Raw genomic sequence first — 22828 nt, forward strand, 5'->3', positions numbered from 1 at the left:
TTGCGCCGAGAGTACACGGCGTAGTAATTCTGACATCGCCTTGAGAGGCGCCCAGCCAGCGAACGGTCTAAACTGGAGCAGAGTGAGCCAGGAGACTAGCGAGAGAGCGCGCGCGAGCCGACCCACGGAGGTCTGGCAGTTTATCGCTGCATATATAGGGGGGCACGCCGCGCCGAGCGCACCGAGCCAGGTGGCTGAGAGAGGAGGCGAGCGCAAGGGGAGAGGGACGCGCGCAGCGGCGCACGGCAGCTGCAGCCGAGCGAGGGGAGAGGAGGTGCGGGTGCGTGACGTTACGGCGCGGGGAGGGAAAGTGACACGCAGCGGCGCACGGCAGCTGCCGGGGAGAGGGGTGGAGTGTGTGACGTCACGGCGCGGGGAAGGGAGAGGGACGCGCGCGCGCACGCCGTCGCGCCGCGAGGAGTGGTGAGGGGCGTGTCGTCACGTGGTGAGTGACGTCACTGCGCCGTTGCTACCGACGCTCCTCTCCGCTCCACGCCGTTGCTAGGGAGAGGAGGACTGCGGACGCCGCCGCCGCCGCCGGCGGTGGAAGGTTTGGGGTCGCTTATAAAGTGCATTCGCACTTAAAACAATCCGGTCCTTCAAAACTCGGTTGCGCGTCTCTCCAAGCTTGCTATAGTCTGCTCTGCGCAGTAGTTTCACTAGGAATACGTGCACCGACTCCTCTTCATGCTGGCAGCAGGAAACAAACTGGTAGCTAGCTGCTATCTCGTGGCGCTTTGGATCGTCGTTTCAGGCTACCGCCGCTTTATCACGTCGGATGTGCAACTAGCCCTGCCAACACACGCACAGTCTCCGCGGTGAGTGCTACAACCCGTAGTGATCGCTGCCTTTTTTTGTCAGTAATAGCGTTAGCTAGAAAATACGCTTCACCCCAAATATTGTACGCGTTCCACTTATCTTGTGTGTCATCGAAAACCGGGAGCTGGAGTCTGGTCATGGCTGTCGTCGGCGCTTGTCGTTGTGGCAGGCCTCCCTGTTCAGTTTTCGCAGCATGGGTGGTTTGCGGACTCGTCGCCACTGTAGTAACCCGAGTGCGCACGGTGCAGCAGTATGGAGGAGGCACGGACAAAGAACAACCTTTATTGCGACAAGCACGGATTTCACCCTTGCCATCCAGGGAGGGTTAACAGATGGGCGAGAGGGAGAAGCACTGATACACACGGGTCCAAACGAAATTTGTGCGCCCGCAGCTGGTTTAACCGGGCGCCCCAAAATAAAATAAATGAAACAAGGTGCCACCACTGCGCACGGTACGCCTCCTCTGTCCGAGGATTGAAATCGGAACTGATACTATACGAAGTGAGGGCTAAGCACAGGGAACCATACTGTAGCCTTCGTTTTCAACGCGGCCATGATCAAGCTGCCGCCACTTGTAGAGGCTATCTCGCGAATTCAGAAACGCTCAACGCAGATGATATTACAATTTTCGTCACTGGAGGAGTGGCAGTAACTACGACACAGGCTACGACGCCCTTCTGTTGCAATCTACTAATACATCACCCCGAAAGGCCTCACCTGCTCCCTTCAAAATCTGAAATCCTTCAATGAGAGGAGCTGTGTTGATCCGTCCGTCAGACGGGAAACCTCGCCGAGCGAAGACGTCACTTCGCGTTTCCTAGCAGCACCTGGCGCAGCTGTGCATTGCTTCGCGCTCGCTCCACTTGCCTAGGCATAGTTCCACCGAGCGTCACTGGCGCCCGTTAAGCCGTGACCTCACTGCGCAACACATGGTATAAAGGCTCGTGTGCAGCGGCGGCGTCCCGGTTTGCGCGTCGGCTTGTGCCACACGAGGAACGCACAAGAAATACCAAGAAAAATACTCGGGCGTCTAGTGAGGAGCGCCCGGTGTCGGCCAGCTCGACCTTCAAGAACACTCTGCCCTGCATTCGGGGCGCGATCTCTGCCGTGCTTTTCTTCTGGCTAGTTCACGTGTGTTTGCGCCTGAAATGGGGAGCACAGACGCCTAGTTCACACTACAGGCGTCTACGAAGCCGGTTGCCGCGGGTTCTAACGCGTGCTAACACGACGCACTTCGGGAGAGATGTGAAAGCCTGCGAACTTTTTCAAACCATCTTGGCCGGCCGTTCATGGAGAACGTTCAGCGACAAGTTCTGAAATTAATGTGAAGGGCGGCAGCCGGCTCTCCGACGAAGGGAGAGGGGCCACCACCTCTGCTGTTTCTCCAGCCTTGCACCACTAGTCCACGCTGCGCCATCTTTTTCTACCAAACCGCGAACCAGGGGCACATAAAGATGTCCTGAACATTGAAGTCTATATACAGCACAACCTGATCCTACGGGTCGGCTGTATTTGCGTCCTCAGCCTTATTGTTCAGCCAACTAGATCCAACACAACGGGTATATAGGCACTGATATGAAGGACAGAGCGAGTCAGCCGGCCTATTGCCCGCATAACAAACACCCTCCATGCACGAAGAATGAACCTTTAATGCGCCTGGTTCATACTTTCACCATCAGCCGCCTAATATACGTGACTTCTCTTTAGAAGTTCACAAGAATTGAAAACACAAGTCCATCATCCGAAAGCCTCCCACGAACCCGCCATTTCATCTATGGAGCGCTTCCAAGCAATGGGGTGCATACCCTAGAGGAGCTAGTAAAAGCTAAAAAACGACGCAGCTGCACAGGCTCTCGTGCAGCAAGGCTCAACGTCTCAAGGCTCAATCTCAACGTTCCTGCATATCGCCTTTTCTTATCAACACGTCAGCAAATGCTCCCTTGGCGGCAGCGCTCATTTTTACATCCATGGTTCTCCCATTCCCCTAAATATGCACTAACGTGGGCGTCATTGCCTTAATTGGGGTATGACCGGAGTAACCTAAACCTGATTCTACATTTTTGATCGGCGCACTGTAAGCTAAATAAACGTGGGGTCGCTGGCAGTGTTTTGTGACAGCTGTGATAGAATCATGTTTCCATGCCGTGCCCAACCATTTCAAAAATCAAACTTCCTGTCTGAGATCTGCTGAATACGCTGCATTTATTCTGGCATCCGAGGTTGATAACTTGCTGAAACAGCTCAGCAAGTTATCAGCCAAACGTGGAACACGATGAGAAAGAAGAGAGAAGCTGAAGTGTGCAAGTCGTGCCATCTCTTCACGGCATCTCACACAAGCTAAAAAAATAGGAAAACGTGCCATCGTTAACGTGGTCTTGTCTGCTCCCAATAATTTGTCCAAACTGGTCAACCGCATCAATAGGCCATAGAAAACCAAAAAAAAATGCAAAAAGCAATACCGCACTCGCAACGTGAATTGTTCAGGGGGTACCACGTACTGAATTTCATTATCATGTGGCAGCCGGTATATTGGTCAATCTAGATGCTACCCTAATGGTAGGCTGAGAACCCTGGAATAACGTCCCAAACGGGGTATCGGACATTTCGCCATCCACTGCAGAGATTTTGCGTGTACGCGAAAATGTATGCCACAATTTCACAAGACCACCATGGTATCTCGACATAAAGCACAGTTTCGCGGAGAAATCGTCGGGCCCAACACGTAGTCTCAATGAAAGACAAGTACATTAGCACCGCATCCATTTCACTGACAAATAAAGAAGCGCAATTTTAATGCTGACAATAGGCTTTAGCATGCACCTGCGTCCCTGTAGAGCGAACTTTTTATGTGTATCCTTTTTCACCCAGTGCTTTTAGTGTTTATGTTGCTTGCCCCCCTCCCTTTTACCCCTATTTTCCGCTTGCTCTGTTCCCATATAATCTCGGGTAAATGGCAGTAAGTAAATAAATGGATACCACGAGGTAGCTAGATCCAACTGAAAAATTGTAGTAGGCTGAAATATTGTATCAGCAGGACGCGGTAGCCCTCAAGTTGCGGATCCTGGCATCGTATCACTGCTAGTTCATTTCGCTGGTTGGTTGTCGTCTTGTTCATGGTGGGCTTGGTTGCAAGTTGTATGCCTCACCGGCTGTTATCAGTAGAGGCTGGATTTAAGGCAAATGCCCATTTTATTTCTTGTCCTCCTATCGCGACACTTCGATGTATGAGCATGAGTTAAAGGTTAAGAAGTGCCTTTAGGTTGTTTTTGTAGCGCCTATAAATGCCTATTTTTAGAGTTTGTGCCTCAAGCCCCCTAATTGGCTATTTTCGAAATCGGAGCCTGTGGGAACACTATCTAGCCGCAACTTTGGCTTTCGAGTGCAGTTTGAGATCATTATTTATGTTATCCGGCATGTAGCATTGGTTAATTTAGGAACTCTATTGAGTTTACTCAGCCCTCTAGTTTAACCAGCCGCTGGAAAACAACCGCTAGCAGCAGTCAAATGGTATGCAGTGACAACAGGCACAATTATGAACAAAAAAAGTAGTAAAATGGGGGTAGTTGCTATTGTTTTCCCAATTTTTACAGTGATTCTTAAGCTACCTTCTGTGTGCTGTTCACAACAGATTTCTTTCAAACATGTGCATTCGCATCTTAGTTTCTAGACACATAATACTAAAATCCAACTATATTTGCAACGCAACTGTTGAGCATCGAACACGATTTTTTAGCAGATTGTTTATATATTGAACATTCAACGGCGAAATATCACTGCGCAGCGGTATTTCCTTACCCTTTAAAATCCAAACTGCCGACGTCCTCTAAGATACGTTTTTCATAAAAAGAACGGTTCGGCTGCTAAATACCTTTTGAAAATGCTTTTTAATTTGTGGCGGTGTGTATTACCGTGTTGGGACGTCTTTACTTAAAAATTCGGATAATACCATTGTTTATTAGAAAACTGTCAGTGTTGTACTTAACAGTACTCATGCAAGAGCATGTTAATTTATTGTTATATATAGCCGCCTCTCGAGTGTAATAATAGCGTCTGTTCTTGTTGTGTCATAATTATATTGCGTGAAGTATGCATAAAGTGCTGCTATTTTGATCAGTATTGCCTGCTCTCGAGTATTCGTTTTCATGCCTGTTTCACTACATGCGCCTCGTGAGCACGTGCCAGTGGCAACTGAAAATGAACGTGAAACGTGCGCTTCCTAAATTAAGCCAATTGATCGCCATTAATCCAGTGGTTTTATTAAGCAATTCAACAGCTATGTTCTACTGTTTGCGCGTTTGTGCCATAATAAACAACAACATTTTTGGTTTTCCTGTCGTAAATATGGGCCCCGCACGTCTTCATTCGAAATTATTAGCATTTGCATAAACATTTATGGTGCCCATATTTAAATCGTTGAACGCATAAAACGCTATTTTTCCTGCTAATTTTTGGCGCCTAACGCGCGCTTTTTTAAGGCCGGAAACTGTGACCTGTAGTTATCCCCAGCGTTATTTTCATCCCATCATCGCAAAATGCTGCGGGACTTCAGGGGTCCGGTTTTTCGACGTTGTCATTTCGTTTTTGTGGTTTGTTGCCGTAAGGCAACTTTAAACCTTGCAATGGCTGCTTTACGTTCAAACCACATGGGCTGAGGACATTCCACGGGAGAAGTCGGCAGCGTTGCGGCTGCTGTGCTACTGAGGCAGTTACATTGGTATGAATTGAATAATAAATGCCGGACGCCGGCAGACTGATACGGGTGGATACTCGTCCACTTGGTCCGGATGTTCTCTGGGGAACAGGCACGATGCGTCGACGTAAATATCTGGTAGGGGAAGTCGCGTATGACTAGTGGGAGTACGCCATATGTCGGTCCTACAATGGATAGCGCATTGGAGCGTGGGTTCTCATCCGAGTTTTCGTGTCAATCAAACACACCCAGCCCATTCGTGGGCGGGGCGTAGCTACCGAATCCCCAACCAACCATGCCGGTGGGGTATACCATCGCAGCAACGAAGTCACTTGCATTTGATGCTCCAGCAACAAAGCTCAGCAGCAAAGAATGACCGAAGTCCCCAGGCCACCGTCAGTCAAATGCTGCTACAGTCACGGGCATGTTCCGTCCGACCGAAGAACTCGCTCTAAGCCGAACGATAGGAGCGGTCAAGAGGGCAAGATTTTCTCCATGGCAGCTATCTTCATACACAGTCTAACACAATCGATGACATATCACTCGACTTCAACGTCTAAAGCGCACTTCTCAATGTTCAAACGCGCTCGTTACACGCTGAATTGGGGCGATTTCTGATACTACGTCCGCCTTGGCACGTAAACAAAGCCGCTCACATTTGACAGAGTCGGGAGAAGGGGGCGCTCCTTTGGCTACAGTGAACTTCTTCGCGTATTTGGTTTGGGCTTGCACTGAGCTGCACTGCAGCCACCCTCAAATCACGTCGCAAGCAGAATTCAGTGGGAGAACAGAACACCGAGAAAATCGGAGCCACCCCGCGCCGGTCTTAGAGGGCGGAGCTTTGATAGAAGGCTCGGGTCAGGACGGAGTTTTAAAAGGAATAGCTGGGTTATCTACTTTACATAACGAGTGCATATTGAAACTAGATTCTAGACGGCGCTGCACGCAAACGTTTGCCCACACCATGCTGTTTAAAAGTAAGCGGCCTCAACTCGACCCGCCACGGTGTTTCAGTGGCTAAGGCGTTGCGCTGCTTAGCACGAGGTCAAGGGTTCGATGCCCGGCCGTGGCGACCGCTTTTCTGATGGAGGCAAAAAGCAAAAACGCCCGTGTGTGCGAGATTTCGGTGCACTGTAAAGATCCCCAGGTGGTCAAAATTAATCGGGAGCCCTCCACTACGGCGCGCCTCATCGCCTGCGTTGCGTCGGTGCGTTAAACCCTCCAAGTAATCAAAGCTTCAACTGGACGCGCTAATAATGCCAAGCGAGCCCCACGCGATTGCGTCGGTTTCGTTCGAGCTTATCCGATTCTCTACTATCCCTACTTTGTTAACCCGAGCAGCTGAAACTCGGGAGCGAGCTATCTCGGGGCTTCTGGAATAGCGTCCTTGACATGAAACGTTCACAGACTTTGTAAGAACGCTAGCGGCATAAGCCATGGCTTGCGATTCCAGGATTGCTTTCACAGGGGTACAAGTGCACATGGCTTGTTGCACTTTCTCTGTAATCACGTTGTTGGGAAGGGATTTTTATTTGATCCGTCGTTGGATAAGTTGTCACCTAATCTTCCCGAGTGGCCTGGATTGGTTTCGTAATGTAAGCTGTTGCTAACTTAACAGTTTTTTCTTATTTTCTTGTCTACTTTACCTTTTCTAGCACCATGTCTTCGTAACTCATTATCAATATGTTTCCTTTTTATCTCACTTCTGTCACCACAATGAAGTACAGTCAACTCAACATCGGTATAAGTTATCTCTATATGGCGTTGCAGGTCTCGCCGCCCTCAGAGCTCACCTCACCAGTTAACATTAGGAACTCCTTCTTTCTCTATAGTGGCGTTGCCTGGGTTTGCGGTGCACATATTTGTTTCTGGTCACACTACCTTGAAAGCTCTTAGACGGTTCCCTGTATTACCGCCAGCTCAAACACGAACACGAAGTTAGATTTTGTGGGGGTAAGCATAAGTCCAGTACATTGCCTTGTTGGTTGCCACGCCATCAAAACGCACCTTTTTGTATTTTTGCCTTTCTGTTTAACTCCCAGCAAGAGCACTTTCACTTCCCCACGTAGCACAACAACTTTTCATTGGCCTGTGCGGTGCATTTCTGTATTAAACTCTGAGTGCTTTTCTTACCTACTACCGTAATTAACATTTAAAGAATTCTGTTTCGGATAAGGCACGCGAGGATAGCAATCTCTAGTGAGCTGCTAACACGCACCTTGATCAGCCGTCAAGATAAAAAAAATGACTCCGGGTCTGCTCACTTCGCAGAAACTGTAGTCGAAACACGGTAGTCTACTGCCGCCCTTGACATGTTAAAGGGGCCATGCAGACAATATACAAATTTATTTATTTCAAACGATGTCGTGTTTTATACTGCCCCTAACACTTTCCCAGCAGCAAACGATGCCGTATTCACCGAGAAATTATTCAGCGTAGGTTAAAATTTTGATTCTTCCGCCAAATTGTGTGTATGCGTGACGTCTTCCATGAAGCCCCAATGGTGGGTATTCAAACGAACCTCCAGTGCGTTTGAATACCCGCCATTGCTGTAGAACTGCAATTGTGGAATCTTAGAGGCCGTTTAAGTACCAGTCTCGACTTTAATAACTGTTCCGAAGGGCAACTAATTTTGGCAAAAAACGCCGCAGTCCTTCCCATCTGCGGCTTTGACTTACTTGCCGGCTTGTCAGGTGCGAATGGTTAGAAGCACTTCTACCAGCTGTACCTTAATCAAGAGCCCCAGAAAGCTCTTTTAGAGAAATATTTTGTGCGTAGATACATTGTTCCCCGCTTTTATTACAGAAGAAAAGCATAAACATCCGACAATCAGTTAAGAAAATTACGTCCTTAGTCAATCCAGCGAATGAAATGACGCGGCGTTTTTGTAGGCATGCGTTTATTTTGGATGATAATTCTTTATGAAACATCGCATGAAGTAGTGAACACTTGCGGTCAGCTTGGGCATGTGGTGGTGCTATGCCATGCCTTGAGTAACACTTCCAGTTTAACGACGCGAAAGGTGCCTCTTCCAGCCGATGTAGATTGAGTTTTCCGTTGGTTGCCACATCATTACTTTCAGCGTTAGGTTGCATAAAATTAGGTGTGAATTTATATCTGACTCATCGATTGCCCCAGGTTCTTGCACTTAATAGGAACGCAAGAAGAAAAATACGCGAAGTAAAAATGACAAAACGAAATATGCGTTCATGTAAACCTTAGAAATATGCCCAGCTTGTCATATGTGCGTTTTGGTACATCGCACTCTCAGAAATACTAAACTCGGTATGAGAACACTTAGCAACATCCGACACAGGAGCATAACTCGGCTACATAGCCGATCAAAATTTTTTCGCTTTCTCGCTCGCTGGAGGAGTAACGTTCACGCATTCGCACGTCATAAGAGAAAGGTTAGGTGTAGCGTTACTTCTTTAGGTTTTTCTAGATAAAATTTCGGCCTAAACTAGCGTGCAGTTGGGAAGACTTGTTCTAAGCAATCGTAACAACTTGGGCTACCTCTTCTACATCTTGACAAGTCCTGCCAACCGAGTTGACTGAATTTTGCCAGCGGCTAAAGGTTGTAAAATTATATTATCTTGCAACTTTCGAAGAAGACCAGGACGAAGCAGGCCCCGAGCTCAACAGAACATACCAGGAAGAAGAAGAAGGCAACTGGGCGAAGCTTCAAAATGCCTGGTTAGAGTACGACCTAAAGTACGGCATAGTCCAAATATATTGGCTTTTCTCCGACGACGGCCTCCTGCCTTACCTCCCTGGACGTTCTTCCAGATGGTGCTGAAACCCAGGACGTCAAGCGACACGACGAGGTGAGCCATGCAGCGGAATTCAATTCTTCGACCGCCATGCTCACCCCGAAGCGAGGAGGAGGCGTCCAGAACGCGGAACCGGCTCCGGATTATTCAGAAACGCCTTCTCGACTTCAACCGGAAGCTCATCACCAAAATAACGGCAACTCTCGAGCAAATCAAGGACGTTGAGGCCGCGATTTTGTCTGCTAAGTTCCAGCATAGCGCCGACCGACTTGCGGGAATCAGTGGAACCAGAATTGACTGTGAACACAACGATTATCTGGAGTCCGTTGAACTGGCTCACAGAATAATTGACTCACTTCAACGAAGACTTAATGAATAAAACAGAGCCCCCTCCCCCCCCCCCCCCCCCCGCAGTGATTTCTCGATTAGCAAGACAGAAAGCTAAGCCGACCAATAGATGAATCGATGAGTACAAGTGAAAGCAAGGAACGCGGGGAGAATAACGGTACTCGACCCACAAAGTACTTCAACGACATCAATGGTATTTTCAGTAACCGTTCTTATACCCCAAGGATCTCAAACATAATTGTCTCAATTGTAGCTACGATGTCATGCGCCTTTATGAACAAATTTTCTGAGGATTCGTACGAGATACGCCCGACGACTTTGCCCCCTTCGCTCATACCTGGATATTCCATGACACTGCATTCACTATATCCGAAACGAAGAGAAAATCATAAAGCCTTACAGCTACCTAAGTCAATTTCATCAGCACCGGAAGAGGATATCGTGGATGACGAGGACGGTCGGGCTTCGGAAGGTGTCAACAGCGGATCTAACATGCCAGAAGTGCTTGCGACCTTCCCTGTGGACACATAGTATGGTGCAGACTGTATGCAGAAGGACATTCACAAATGAGAACATGCGCATCTGGATGCTAGCGGACTACTTACTAACTAACTACTTACAGTCAAACCTCGATATATCGAACACGGGTATATCGCATTATTGCCTATATGGAACACTTTCTATATCACGCGGGAAATCACATGCATTTTTAATTTTTTATTTTGAACTGAGACGGACATGAAATGGGCATATCGAACTCCGCCACCCCAGACTGCCCAGGCCGCTCGCGCTGTGTTGACAGGTGGCGGGCTATCCCGCAGTACCCTCGAGGATAGCGGTGGCGCGATGGGCGTTGCCGACTGCTGCGCATCGGTTGCACCGAAGCTGAATTAGACGGTGCAAAAGAAGAATGCGAGCTTGAAGAAACCTGGGTCAGCTGGAGCGCTTTGTTGGGGCTGAGCCACGAAGCATGTGCATTGATGACTTAGTTGGCGGTGAAGACAGCACCGCTACGACGGCAGAGTTCACGGGTGTGGAGATCCTAGCGGAGGTTACTACTGAGCGCACAAACGAAGACGCTGCCGAGGTTGTACCCGCAAGCGCTGATAGTGCCCCGCTCCCGACTTCGACCGAGGCTTCAGCGGTTGTGGCCCTATACCGCACCGCTACTGCAGCGCTATGAAAGGCACCGGTATGTCGCTTGTGGAACGTTTGGACTACGTGGAGGAAGTCGTTTATAACACGCCAGGCCCGACTGCTGCAGTACTTTAAGCCAAAAGAATAAATACTTTGAAGCACAAAGTGAGTATTTACTGTACAATTCGTTCATTTATTGATGTGTACCAGTTTATGACGTGTTTTCTACGTGATTATATATATCGAATTCTGGTTATATCGAACTATTTCGCGGGCACCGCGCTGTTCGATATATCGAGGTTTCACTGTACTAAAGGAGTGCCTACGGTGGGACCTTACGACCGAGACAAAAGTGCATCAGTTACAACCACATGATGGAAGTGCCCCAAGATACGAACTGCCTAAACGCGCTTTTCGGAATAACTCAGACCACTCAACGGCGATGAAGCACCTTCGCATCGACGAAAGGGCTACTATAAAATGCCGCGCATCTCCAGGAAAGAGATCGCAGAAGGACGCTGCCGCGATCATGACGACATCGACTATTACCTAGGCCACTAAACGAATTCGGAAATTGAAGAAACCTCGAGGACATTCTTGTACGTTGTGGAAGGAACTTGGAGGACACTGTGTTCGTGCAAATGCAAGACCTCACTCAAACTACTCCTAAAGTGAGTGTGCATTCTTGACTACCGGAAAGGTTATGCCTCTGACTCCTCACTTGACGAAGTCATTGTGAAAAAAAAGAATCCCGCCATCTCCACGAAGTGAATGATGAAGAGAGGGGCGAAGCTAAACTTCTTATCGGTAAAACCGTCAAACATTCGCCCACACATCATATAAAGACTCGACACGTCAAGCTTTCCACCGCTTCGTTGACAAGCCCGTCGACGACGTCGATGTTTGTTGTGATTATGTAGGGCTTGTTTGGGACGATGAGAACCTCCATGGGTGAGTTGGCGATTTCGTGTATAACATTTTAGCCACCTTGGCCGTCGACTTCTGCAGAGCGTCTTGTGTTGCGTACCCTCGGTACGTGTCTTCAGCTCGCAGGCAACGAACGACAACCTCTTCTCTTCCTCTCCACCTTGTTGGGTAGCAACTAACGCGTTGAGCGTTTTGACCTCTTCGGCCAATCTTCGGTTGGCCAATCCCTAGGGGGATCCTGCCAGAATCATCATCAATGCGCCGTGTACGGCCGGGGCAAGGCCCGAGCATGCTTCACCCCTAAAACACAGATCGGAGGTCAGAGGAAAGGCACAGTCTACAAAAAAAGGAAGACCGAAGATGAGAAAAAACATACTCAGACACTGGCTGGGCATGAATGGTCTAAACGCCATTGCAAGGACTCGGAAAGTGCTGTCATCGATTTGTTTTATCCCGAATGCGTGCATTCTTGTCCGGCGGTAGAATGTTGAAACAGCCGAGGAAGACGAGGACGAAGCAGGCACTGAGCTCAAGGAAACATACCCGGAAGAAGAAGACAACTAGGCGAGGATTCAAGATGTCTGCTTAAAGTACGCTTCTGTAATTATTGTAAACAAAGCTGCTTTTCCTAAACGATGGGCTCATCCATTGCCTCCATGGAAGTTCTTCCACATATTAGGAACTAAAGCGCTGAAAATAAATTAGTGGCTACTGAAGGTGATTTAAAAATCACAATTCCTTCCCAAAAGGGTGCGTTAGCTTGAAGGGTTTATTCATTTATTTATTTCAATACCTTCAAAGCCCAGAGGGCGTTACAGAAGGGAGAGGTCACTGGTATTATCACCAGAAAAAAAACAAAAGTGAAACAAATGATTGGGAACAACCACCACAAAAAAATTGTGGACAACAAAAATGCAAGAAGCATACACGACAGAGTCAATAGCATAAATGCAATTATAAAGAACAAAAGTAATTTTCGATGGCAATCTTAACTGAAGGTACAGTCTCAACGGAAAAAGATTGACACAAGTGATTCATGACTAGAGCGGAATGATCGTGGCAGGCGGCGCGATTGTCATTTAGCGCTCCTACAGCGACAGCGCAAGGCACATTCCATTTTCTTAAGAAGGGGTGGTCGGCGCTAACCACTCCCACAAACTGCTTGCAACTTATGTCGTGTGTCGTTCTGATAAAAATTATTCGAACCACACCTGGTTTTAAACTCTTGCTTTCCTGTGACGTAAGCACTGCCACCCACTGCTTTTGACAGTGCGTCGTCCAGAAAATATTTGCCGGTAAGGTAGCTGGCAGCTCTGGAAAAAAAAAGAAATCATGTGCATAGGCATGTCTGTCGATAAGGAATGCACAAGCGTTTATGCAAGATGTGGGCTTTCGAATGGGCCGACAGCAGGATGGGCTGCTTTCTGCCAGCCACCCCTTCTTGGAAAATGGAACGTGCTTGCCACTCTCGCTATCGGTGCGCTGGGCAACGATTGCGCCACGTGTCGAGATTTTTCGGCTCCAGTCATGAATCACTTGTGCCAATCTTTTTCCGTTGAGACTGTACATCGATTATACTAGTTAATGGAGGGGGCAGGGGATTACATTCGTTAACAGTTTTAGGAATGAAAGAGGCAAAAATATGTTAGTGTTTCAGTGGGGAATGTATACTTTAGGGCGATGGTCAATACGGAATGATAGATATGACGGCACAGAAAGAAGTTCAGTTTTGTGGTATGCGTTTGAAAAATACATTTTATGAAAGGCTTACAAACAGGTGATTTTTATGCGTAGGGCTAGGTTGGGAAGGTTTAAAGTTCGTTTCATAGCAGAAACACTAGACGTCCGAGCACAGTTAGAAAGGATGAAGCATGCACTACGATTTTGAACCATTTGCAGCATGTTAATGAGATAATCATAATGGGGATACTACACCGAACACGCGTAATCAAGTTTAGGCCGAATTAAAGCTTTATATAACAGTATTTTAAGCTGAGAAGGCGCCATAGAGAAATTTCGTCGCAAGTACCCAAGCATATTGTTCGCATTATTAACAATAAAATTTGCGGCGCTGGGTTCATGGACCATTTCATCGGCACCGTCTGGACTTTATACGAGAAGAAAACTTGTTCGTGTACCTGTGAATCGTGCACCGTTATGCCACAGGCCAAGCTTTCGAATAAAAAAAAACAACAAGATTCACATGAAGTTGCCAAGAAAGGTTGTTAGTGATATGAATTCCTAAATATCTGTATGAAGCAACAAGTTCTAGTTTAGAGCCCTGGGTATAGTAGTCGTAAATATTGGAGGTATCAGGCTTCCGTGAAAATCTCATTGTTTTGCATTTGTTAGTATGTAGACGCATTTTGCATGTGTTGCACCATGTAGTAATATTATGGACGTCACTCTGAAGTATAGAAGTGTCAGAATCCGCAGTAATAGTTCTGTAAATAACGAAATCATCTGCGAACAACCTAATGCTTGAAGTACCTACTGAAGACAAGTCATTAACATAAATCAAGAAAAGCAAAGGACCCAGCACGGAAACCTGTGGTACCCCTGATGTCACTAGAGAGTGTGGTGAATCAACTTCATTGGCAGATACAAACTGAGTTCTATTAGATAAAAAATTTTCAATCAAAGAAAGAGTTTGGATCAACATTTAGTTTGCTTAACTTCATGCGCAGTAATTGGTCATTCACTAAATAAAAAGCCTTATAGAAATCAATAAAAATACTATCAATGCAATGTCCGTTACCAACAGCAGTGGCAATGTCATGTATGAAACAACTAAGTTGAGTTTCACAAAAAAATGATTTACGGAATCTATGTTGCTTAGGGGTAAAAATGGGTTATCTTCCGGAAATATAACCAAATCAGAATATATTATATGCTCAAAAATCTTACAAGAAATACTCGTCATTGATATCGCCCTGTAATTAAAGGGGAAAATGGATCGCCAGATTTAAATAATGGCACAATTTTACCAGTCTTCCAATTGTTAGGTAATAAGCCCGAAATATAACATTGATGAAATAGATTGCATAATATCACAGCCGAGTAAATCTCTGTATTTTTTTAAACTTTGCGTTTGTGCGGTTGATGTGTTGATGCCATTTAAATTAATGAGAAGTTAAGCAGTATACTCACCAGAGTGTGCAATGAAATTTTCCTTTAGGTCAGCAGCGGCAGGCAAAAAGCCGGAAGGAAGCAACGTTTCACTTTTACTCTACAATTGAAAAATATGGTTTCTGAATTAGCCTCCGCCTTTCGTGCACAATGGATCTGCGCTTCAGTGATATCACGCTCTCGGTTTTCATTGGAAGTGAGAGAGAAAGAAAGCCTACGTCGTATGCTCCTCCCGCCATCTCGCCACCTCTTGCCGATTACAGTTGAATTATTAGCCTTAAAAAACAGTTTTTATTAGTCATTTAAGTATCTCCTCAGTTAGCAACCAATATTTTTTTGCGTTTGTGAAGTGAAAGAGAAGGAAAGGCGAAGAACGCAAATAGCTCTGTCTTCAGCACAGCCGAGCGCAATTTGCTTGCGTTGTGGGCATTGCAACATGTTTATTTGAAACAAGTTGAACTTTTCTTAAGCTTAGCAATTGTTTAGGGGAGCCAGCTGGAGGTTTTGGAAGGTTGATCTTTGACATGATAGGTGCCGTCGTATCCAACAAAACACAATTTTAAGAATAAATTTTATAACCTCACAAGGCACAAAGCCCCTCCACAATTTTTCATGCGTAGGTTCAGTGTGTTTTACCCATGGAACGCACAGATTGACCTGATTCCCTGCCACGAGGGACTGATGGGGAATGAAGCGGTTAACACCATTGGCCGTGAATGGAAGAACCGAGCGGGTGAAAACACGCCGCTTTTCACCACACTTCCCAATCACTCAGTGCAGCCAGGGCACTACACCCGCCCCCTCACGAAAAGCTAAACGCAATAAAAGCCACCTCCTGGAGACAGCTACAAATGCTTATCCAAACATCGACTGGTTCTCTGTAAAATAGCGCTCAGATTGTCCAACTTGCGGCAGCACTATCACACTATGCCATATCACCTGGGAGTGTAACAGCAATTGTCGTTACTTAGGGCAACTGCAATACGAAGGTATCTCTCATTGACCTCCAACCACTCTTGTCCTGCGCTGTTCAAGTTCATTCTTTACATCCGATCATCTTTATTCGGTCCCTTCATCGAGTTATTGGCCTCCCCCTTCTTCTAGATCCGCCTCTGGGTGTCCACTCTGTTGACCTTGTAGTCCACCGCTTATAATTTCGCCTCACTACATGGCCAGCCCAAGTCCATTTTTTTGCATGTACTGTGATATCGTCGACTCGAATTTGTTCCCTGATCCAGGCAGCTTGTTTCCTGTCCCTATGTGTTACTCTGCCGCCATTCCTTGCGTGGCCCGTTCATCTCCCCTAAGTTTGCTTTGCGGTTGTTCAGTAAGGCGACAAGTTTGAAATTCTTTGAAGTGATACAGTTGGATTGCTATTCATTGTTTGGGAGTTCCTGTCGAGTGCACCCCAGCCCATGCCTATTAACTCCGCATTTCTATCCCGTGGTTGGGGTCAGCACTGATAATCTGTTTGAGGAAGTCATAATCTTCCACTCATTCCAGCATTTTGTAACATATGCTGAGGAGGGCGCTTTCGGTATGCTTATTTATCATTAGTTTATATTTATTCATATTGCTACGGATATAACAAAGAGGGCAGGCTTTATTTACCAGGTGTGCGACAGGCCAGGTGAGTACCGCGAACGGGGAGCAGTCAGCAGTGAGCCAGTAGCACGCACGTTCTTCTTCTACTTCCTCTTCGTGCAAATCAGCAGTACAATTCACTGTTCACATACGGGGGATTGACCCGTCACCATTGCTTGTGTATGGCACTGTAACAGTTTCCCCCACGGCAGACGAAGCTCACCAAGCAATCTAACTGGGCCAGCTGTGACAGCACTTGAGACGGGCTACATGCATGACCTGGGTCTAGCGAGATGGATGGTCATACGCCGTAACTTTAGTGATAACTTAGTTGACCTCCATAAGCCGGGACCAGAGTACGTCAAAGGATCCGGAGTACGTCAACAAAGTTTCCTGGTTGCATCCTCGCTGGCGAGCTGGCGTCCTCAACCAAACGAGTTCACCTTGGTCGTATGTGACTAATGGGTGGCACTGATCGTGGCACGTTTTGGTTCGAGCCCGGTAGCTGAGAGTGCGGAGTCGAGCCAGCTGTCGGGCCTCTCCTGCAAGGCATACAGCCTCATCGAGCGAAAAATCTTGATGCGAAGGGAAAGGAAGGTTGGTGTCGAGAAAGCTTTGCGGAAGGCGGGTGTAGAAAAGGAAGAATGGACAACAGCCGGGTACCTTGTGCTTGCGGTATTATACGCCGAGGTCAAAAAATGTAGCACTGCGTCCCAATTCGTTTGCTCTGATTAAAGGCAAATGGACAGGATGTTGGTGAAAGCACAATTTGCAAGCACCGTGAGTCGATTTGTTTAGGTTAATATGGCGTAGAGTGTGCCACAAAGACAAAGAAGCCCTTTGGTGTTATACGACAACCAACCAAGGTGGTGCCACAAAGACGAAGAAGTTCTTCCACGACGTCGGCCGTAAACTGGACACCACGGTCCCTGATAACAACTCGCGGAGCACAGTGTCAAAGAAAAATATCATGCCACAGGAAGGATGCCACATACACGGCTGTTGCAGTACAAAGAAGCACAGTCTCGACGTACAGTGTCCAAAAATCAATGTATGCAATAATCCAACCGTGACGTGCCTTCGACTTCGGAAGGGGGTCTACCAAGTCAATGCCCACTTTGTCGAAGGGGGACGTCGGATGACTCACTGGCTGCAGAAGTCCTGAAGAAGGAGACTTAGGGCGCTTATGACACTGCCACTGGGGACAGCTGGCCACATACTGCTGAGCTGTGGCCTGCAAACGAGGCCAGTAAAAACGTTGCCGGAGACAATGTAGCGTGCGAAGTTATTGTGACCCGACGGGACGCCGTCGTGCATCGCTCGTAGAATAAAATGCCGGAGCGTTGCGGTGACGAAAAGATGTAGACGTGCACCATCCACAGAGTAGTTCTTTTAGGCAGAACGCCATCAATGACGACAAAGGGCGTTGAAGATGTTGCCACCGCGTTCACAAATAACCTGCTGAGCGCTGCATCTTTTTGGCGGTCATTCTTAAAACAGTGACACGTCTGCAAAGTTGGATGATGCAGGCTGCAAGCAGTCGTCAATGCTGTCATCGTCATTGGACGCCACCGGTAGAGGCAACCGAGAAAAGCAGTCCCCATAAGAATGGCGGCACCCACTCTTGTACGAGTCAGTAAAGTGAAATTTTTGCAAACGTGAGGCCCATCGAGCATGGCCACTACAAGAGTCGCACAGGCCGGCGAGTCACTACATGGAGTGATAGTAACTGGCCAACGTGAAGTGCGTCCATAGTGATAGCAGCGGAACTTCTGAACCGCGAACAAGCACACCAACTCCGTTATGGTAGAATTGCGTTCGGCTTTGGCCATAGTGCGGCTGGCGTACGCGACAACGTGCTGTGCTCCATTATGTAGCTGGACAACATAATGGAGCAGCTCCAACACCAGGCCACTCGCAGTTGTGTGGGGCTCAATAGGTGCCATGATATCACAGTGGCGCAAAATTGGTCCAAAAGGTAACAAACATTTTAGCTGCTGGAAAGAAGACTCGCTGCCCGGTGTCCACATAAAAAGGGTGTCTTTGCGAAGTAAGGACGTCAGAGGGTTAGAGATCAGCGAAAAGTATCGAATGAATGGTCGGATAGAGGAGCATAAGCCCACTAAGCCCCTTAGCTTTTTCATGTATCCTGGTGCAGGGAAATCATGTTCGGCAAATGTTTTTTGGGGGATCAGGACTTACGCCTTCCTTGTCGGCGAGGAATCCGAGCATGAACACCTGACCTTCTCCGAAGCGGCATTTCTTTGAATTGAGCGCCACGCCAGCTTCTGCGTTGCGGTGTAGAACGGTGGGCAGCCTGAAATGGTTCTCTTCGAATGTTCTAACACTCTCCCCCGCCGACAGATGACGTAAGTGGGCCAGAGTTGAACGGTCTTTGTAGAGCCGAAGCGTTTCTTGCACTAGGGGCTTTGAACCTAAACATTCGGGAGGAGAGCCTCGTTGAGTCTTCTTAACTGGTTGTCGGGTGCGTGTCATTCGAAAAGTGCGGCTAGCTTGGGCCAAGAAGTCTGGTACCCCTCCATGTCCAATCTGTTCATTGGCGTGCTGGGTCACGATTGTTGCAAACTCCGCGTTGTTCGGCAGAAGTGTGGGGTACTGTGCTCGATCTGTGTCGTTGCTGAACACCTTTCCCCGAACTCGCAATAAATCGTCGCCGTCGACGAAGAGTTGCAATTTCTCGGTTGGAGTATGCGAGAAAAGATGCTTCTTACTTATACAGTTCGCCTCGACGTCAAAGTGATCCTCTTCCATGACAACAAGATAAGGCTCTGCCCGTTGTACTTCGGTGGTTCTTCCATCCAGACATTTTAGGATCGTTTCTTCATGCTTCTTTGTATGCTTGGCAGCTTTGCTTCGATGATTTGTTAGGCTCTGGAGCGCCATCTTCGTAACACCAATGTGATCCGCCTGGTAAACCACTGCTTTCCGCCGGAGCGCTATCTCAAATCGTTCGTCCATCTTCGGGATTTTTTTTTCAAACCGTTTTAATACCAGTTCGGTGTCACAGCTTTGTTCGTCCTGGTATTTTATGCCGATGCTTTTAAAGACTGAGTCACGGTTCAGAACTTTCAACTCCTCGTCTTTCACCGTCGCTGTAAACACGGTAACGCTTCCATAGGAAGTACTCTTGCCTCCTAATGGCAATGGTCCTTGAACCGTCCAGCCTAGTGATGTTTCCACTGCTTTAGCGCCGTGGTCAGTGATTTTACATTGCCGGTTACTAGACTCCAGTAGTAGTCCGCACCAATAACAATCGATGTTTTCATTTCGCCGAGTCGTTGTGCGCTGACGGCCCGTGCGTCCAAGTGCATTTCTCTCATCATCTTGGCGATTTGGTCATTCGGTATAGGAATATGCTCGTTGCATATCGCCTCAATTTCAAGTGCTTCGATCTGAACGGACTTTTCTGTATTTTCAACAACGATCACCAGAAGTACTTTCCAAAAGGTTCGCATCAGTTTCTCTCCTCCGAAGACACCCACAGTCAAGGTTTCCTCACCTAAAAACTCGCATCCTAGTTTCTTGGATGCCTCTGCAGTGATGAAACTGCGTCGAATTCCACCGTCGAAAAGAATTCGGTGGCGTTCCGAGAATGTGGAGCCTGCTACTGTTGCGGTCAAAGTTTGGAGCAGTACCGTAGAGCCAGTTTCTCGGGAAAACAGGCTGACGGGTGTAGAGGTCGCGGTGTTGCTGCTTGGGGCGTCTGACGTGCACATGGTCGTTGCTAGGCTGGACTGTTTAAGGCCCGCTGTCATTAGGAGCTAATGTCACGAACTGTGCTAACGTTGTCGTTCTTCGATCGTCCGTGGAAGATCAAGGGGTCTCGAAACGTGTGACTAAATTAAAGGACCTTGAAGGCATCATAGTCAAGACCCAATACGGACGAGTGACGGACAGCGATTCGGTACGGCCGAAGTCAGAGCGCACCGCCCCGATTAAAGTCAACCGAACATCGGCACAAGCACACCAACCACTATCGAAAATTAATGGGATACCTTTTCCAGCTACGTCGAGTTCTGTTCTTATAACAGCGACTTTGAAGCACCGCTTTCAATCCCGGGTTTCGGCACGATGTAATTAACCTCGAGGTCCTCCGGCTGCCAAGCCGTCGAGAGAGAGCGGAGAGAGAGAGAGAGAGAGAGAGAACAAACTTTATTTCCGCAGGACCTAAGTCCAGGTCCTAATTTCAAAGTTCAATTCACCGGATCCACGTAGTACTCCAGAATGTCCGTGCGGATCCGGTGCACGTGTTTGTAGAGAGCTTCCTGGGCAGCCTGGATGTTTACTGTCGGCGGGGGAGACAACCAGAGCTCCCAGGAGGTGATGGAGGCGAGGGATGGGTCAAGTGATGGCGGGGTGCAGTCCCAATAAGAATGAGGGATGGATGGGTAGGAAGAACAGGTGGGACAGGAAGGATGACCAGGGCGCCGATAGATGCGGTGAAGAATGTGATGGGAGGGGAGTGAAGAGGTTTGAGCTTGCCGAATGAGGCACGCAGCCTCACGAGTTAGACGGGAACTGGGGGGTGGGTACAGGGTACGTGATAGGCGTTGGGCGTGTAATTGGTAACGGCGGGAAGCGCGGTGTTGAATACGAACACTCGGCGGGTGGTACAAGGTTGGCCAGGACATGGGCGGACCCGGGAAAGGTACTCGGGTGAGCGCGTTTGCTAAGGCGTTTCCGCACATGCCAGCGTGGCCAGGAACCCAAACCAGTGTGAAGCGGGGCCGAGGATTCGATGCAAGTATCGGAGTGACGAATTCAGTAGTGTGTGGGTGAGTCTCATGGTGAGCGAAATTACGAAGGGCTGACTGACAGTCGGAGAAGATATATACTGGCGTGCTGGTAGGAACAGTGAGAGTAGCGTGCTCTATTGCAAGGGCAATGGCGTATTCTTCGAGAGAGGTCGAACCCGGTGGGGAAAGAAAGGAAAGCGTGGCAGTGTCTAAAGAAGGGAGTTGGAGAAATGAAGCCGTGCCCGTTGAGTTTGAGGGGATGTCGCTGGCGTCAGTAAAGTAAACGATGGAACCATGGGAGAGTAGAAAATTAATTCGTCTGGAGAGGGCCTGAACGCGCAGTGCACGACGAGCAGGGTGTCGATCAGGATTCATGTTGCGGGGCAAAGGCTCAACCTGTAAATTAGTGAAAGTCGCCCAAGGAGGGTGCTCCGGTGGTATGGGGGGTAGTTGCGAAGAGGGGTAGTTAAGTGTATTGAGAATAGCATGACCTTGGGCAGAAGTCTGCAGGCGTTCGAGTTGGGCCTGGCGATGGGCGCACGTCTGATGAGAATGAGGGCTTTCATCGAACTGCTGCGGGTGCAGCGCGAGCGTGTGCCACCGCTCGGTCGGTGCTGATGAGACTGATGGTGAGTGCCGTCTGCTACAGCGCAGAAGAGAAAGAAGTTCCAACAATAACTTTGATAAACACCTTGCATACAAGCGAGAGTAGGCTGAAGGGCCTGTTATTCTTTAAGCCTATGGAATTTCTCTTCTTGCAAATAAGAATGACGCTCGTGTTTTTCAAAGTTATCAGCCATTTTAGAGTCCTTGAGGATTCTGAAAATAGTTGAGCAAGTCTTTAAGTAAATTATCTCCTCTCTCTTTAAAAAGATTCACGGTTATGCCGTCGTCACATGCAGCTTTTCTCCTTCTCATGCTCTTGAGAGCCCTTTATACTCCTGCTTTAGTTACCAGTGGAACGCTCAGTGGTAGTTAAGCTTGTACGCTGAGTAGCCTCCCGTAGTCTAACGTCGTTAGCGTATAGCCTCGTGTAGAATCCTTCTGCTACTTTTATTACCTCGTCCATGTTGTGCGTAGTATCACCTTGCTCGTCTCTGAGTCCGTAAGTTCTGTCTTTGCCCATACCTAGCTTCATCTTAGTTGATTTTAATGTCATACCTATTCCCAGCATATCATTGCTCACTCTCATGCTGCACTCACGAATGTCGTTCTGTGTAGTTTTGTTAATCAGTTTCTACAGCTCTGCTAACTAAATTCTATCCGCCATAGTCGAAACATTCTTGTCCCTACGCGTCATGTTCTTACGATCATCTGCCTCAAAACCAGAAAAGATAATTGAAACACTGGTTGCACTTTGTGTGAAAAATCCCAGTCACGTGGCAACAATATACTCAGAATACCGAATGCAGCGAAAACGGCTTTCAATAGCCTGTTTCATAGTAAAGTATCAAGCTAACAGTTCGCCCTTCCTAGATGCTCGTGTATACATGGGCTAGTACTTTGCAATACTTAATTTATGTTTTGAGAGAAAAAGTACATACCTGTCTGTGCGTGCAATACCGCGAGGAACACAAGAATAGAAAAGGTGGCAAAATGAATGCGGAAGTTGCGTCTGAGTATTTGAAGTTGTACTAAACTGCAGATACACCTCCCTGCCACAA

At 47.8% G+C, this 22828-nt stretch overlaps 1 long non-coding RNA gene across 1 annotated transcript in view; it reads right to left on the reverse strand.

Annotated features, from left to right (window-relative positions):
* Nucleotides 1-14974, reverse strand: part of LOC144144087 (uncharacterized) — a 36591-nt gene extending 21617 nt beyond the window's left edge. The window contains exon 1 of the long non-coding RNA XR_013317150.1: nucleotides 14845-14974. This is a non-coding gene — a long non-coding RNA (uncharacterized LOC144144087). The remainder of the gene's footprint in view (nucleotides 1-14844) is intronic.
* Nucleotides 14975-22828: the final 7854 nt, after the last annotated feature.

The sequence above is a fragment of the Haemaphysalis longicornis genome, unplaced genomic scaffold, assembly GCF_048455015.1.
Source record: "Haemaphysalis longicornis isolate Haplotype H1 unplaced genomic scaffold, Haemaphysalis longicornis Haplotype H1 scaffold_60, whole genome shotgun sequence".
In the NCBI taxonomy this organism is placed as follows: domain Eukaryota; kingdom Metazoa; phylum Arthropoda; class Arachnida; order Ixodida; family Ixodidae; genus Haemaphysalis; species Haemaphysalis longicornis.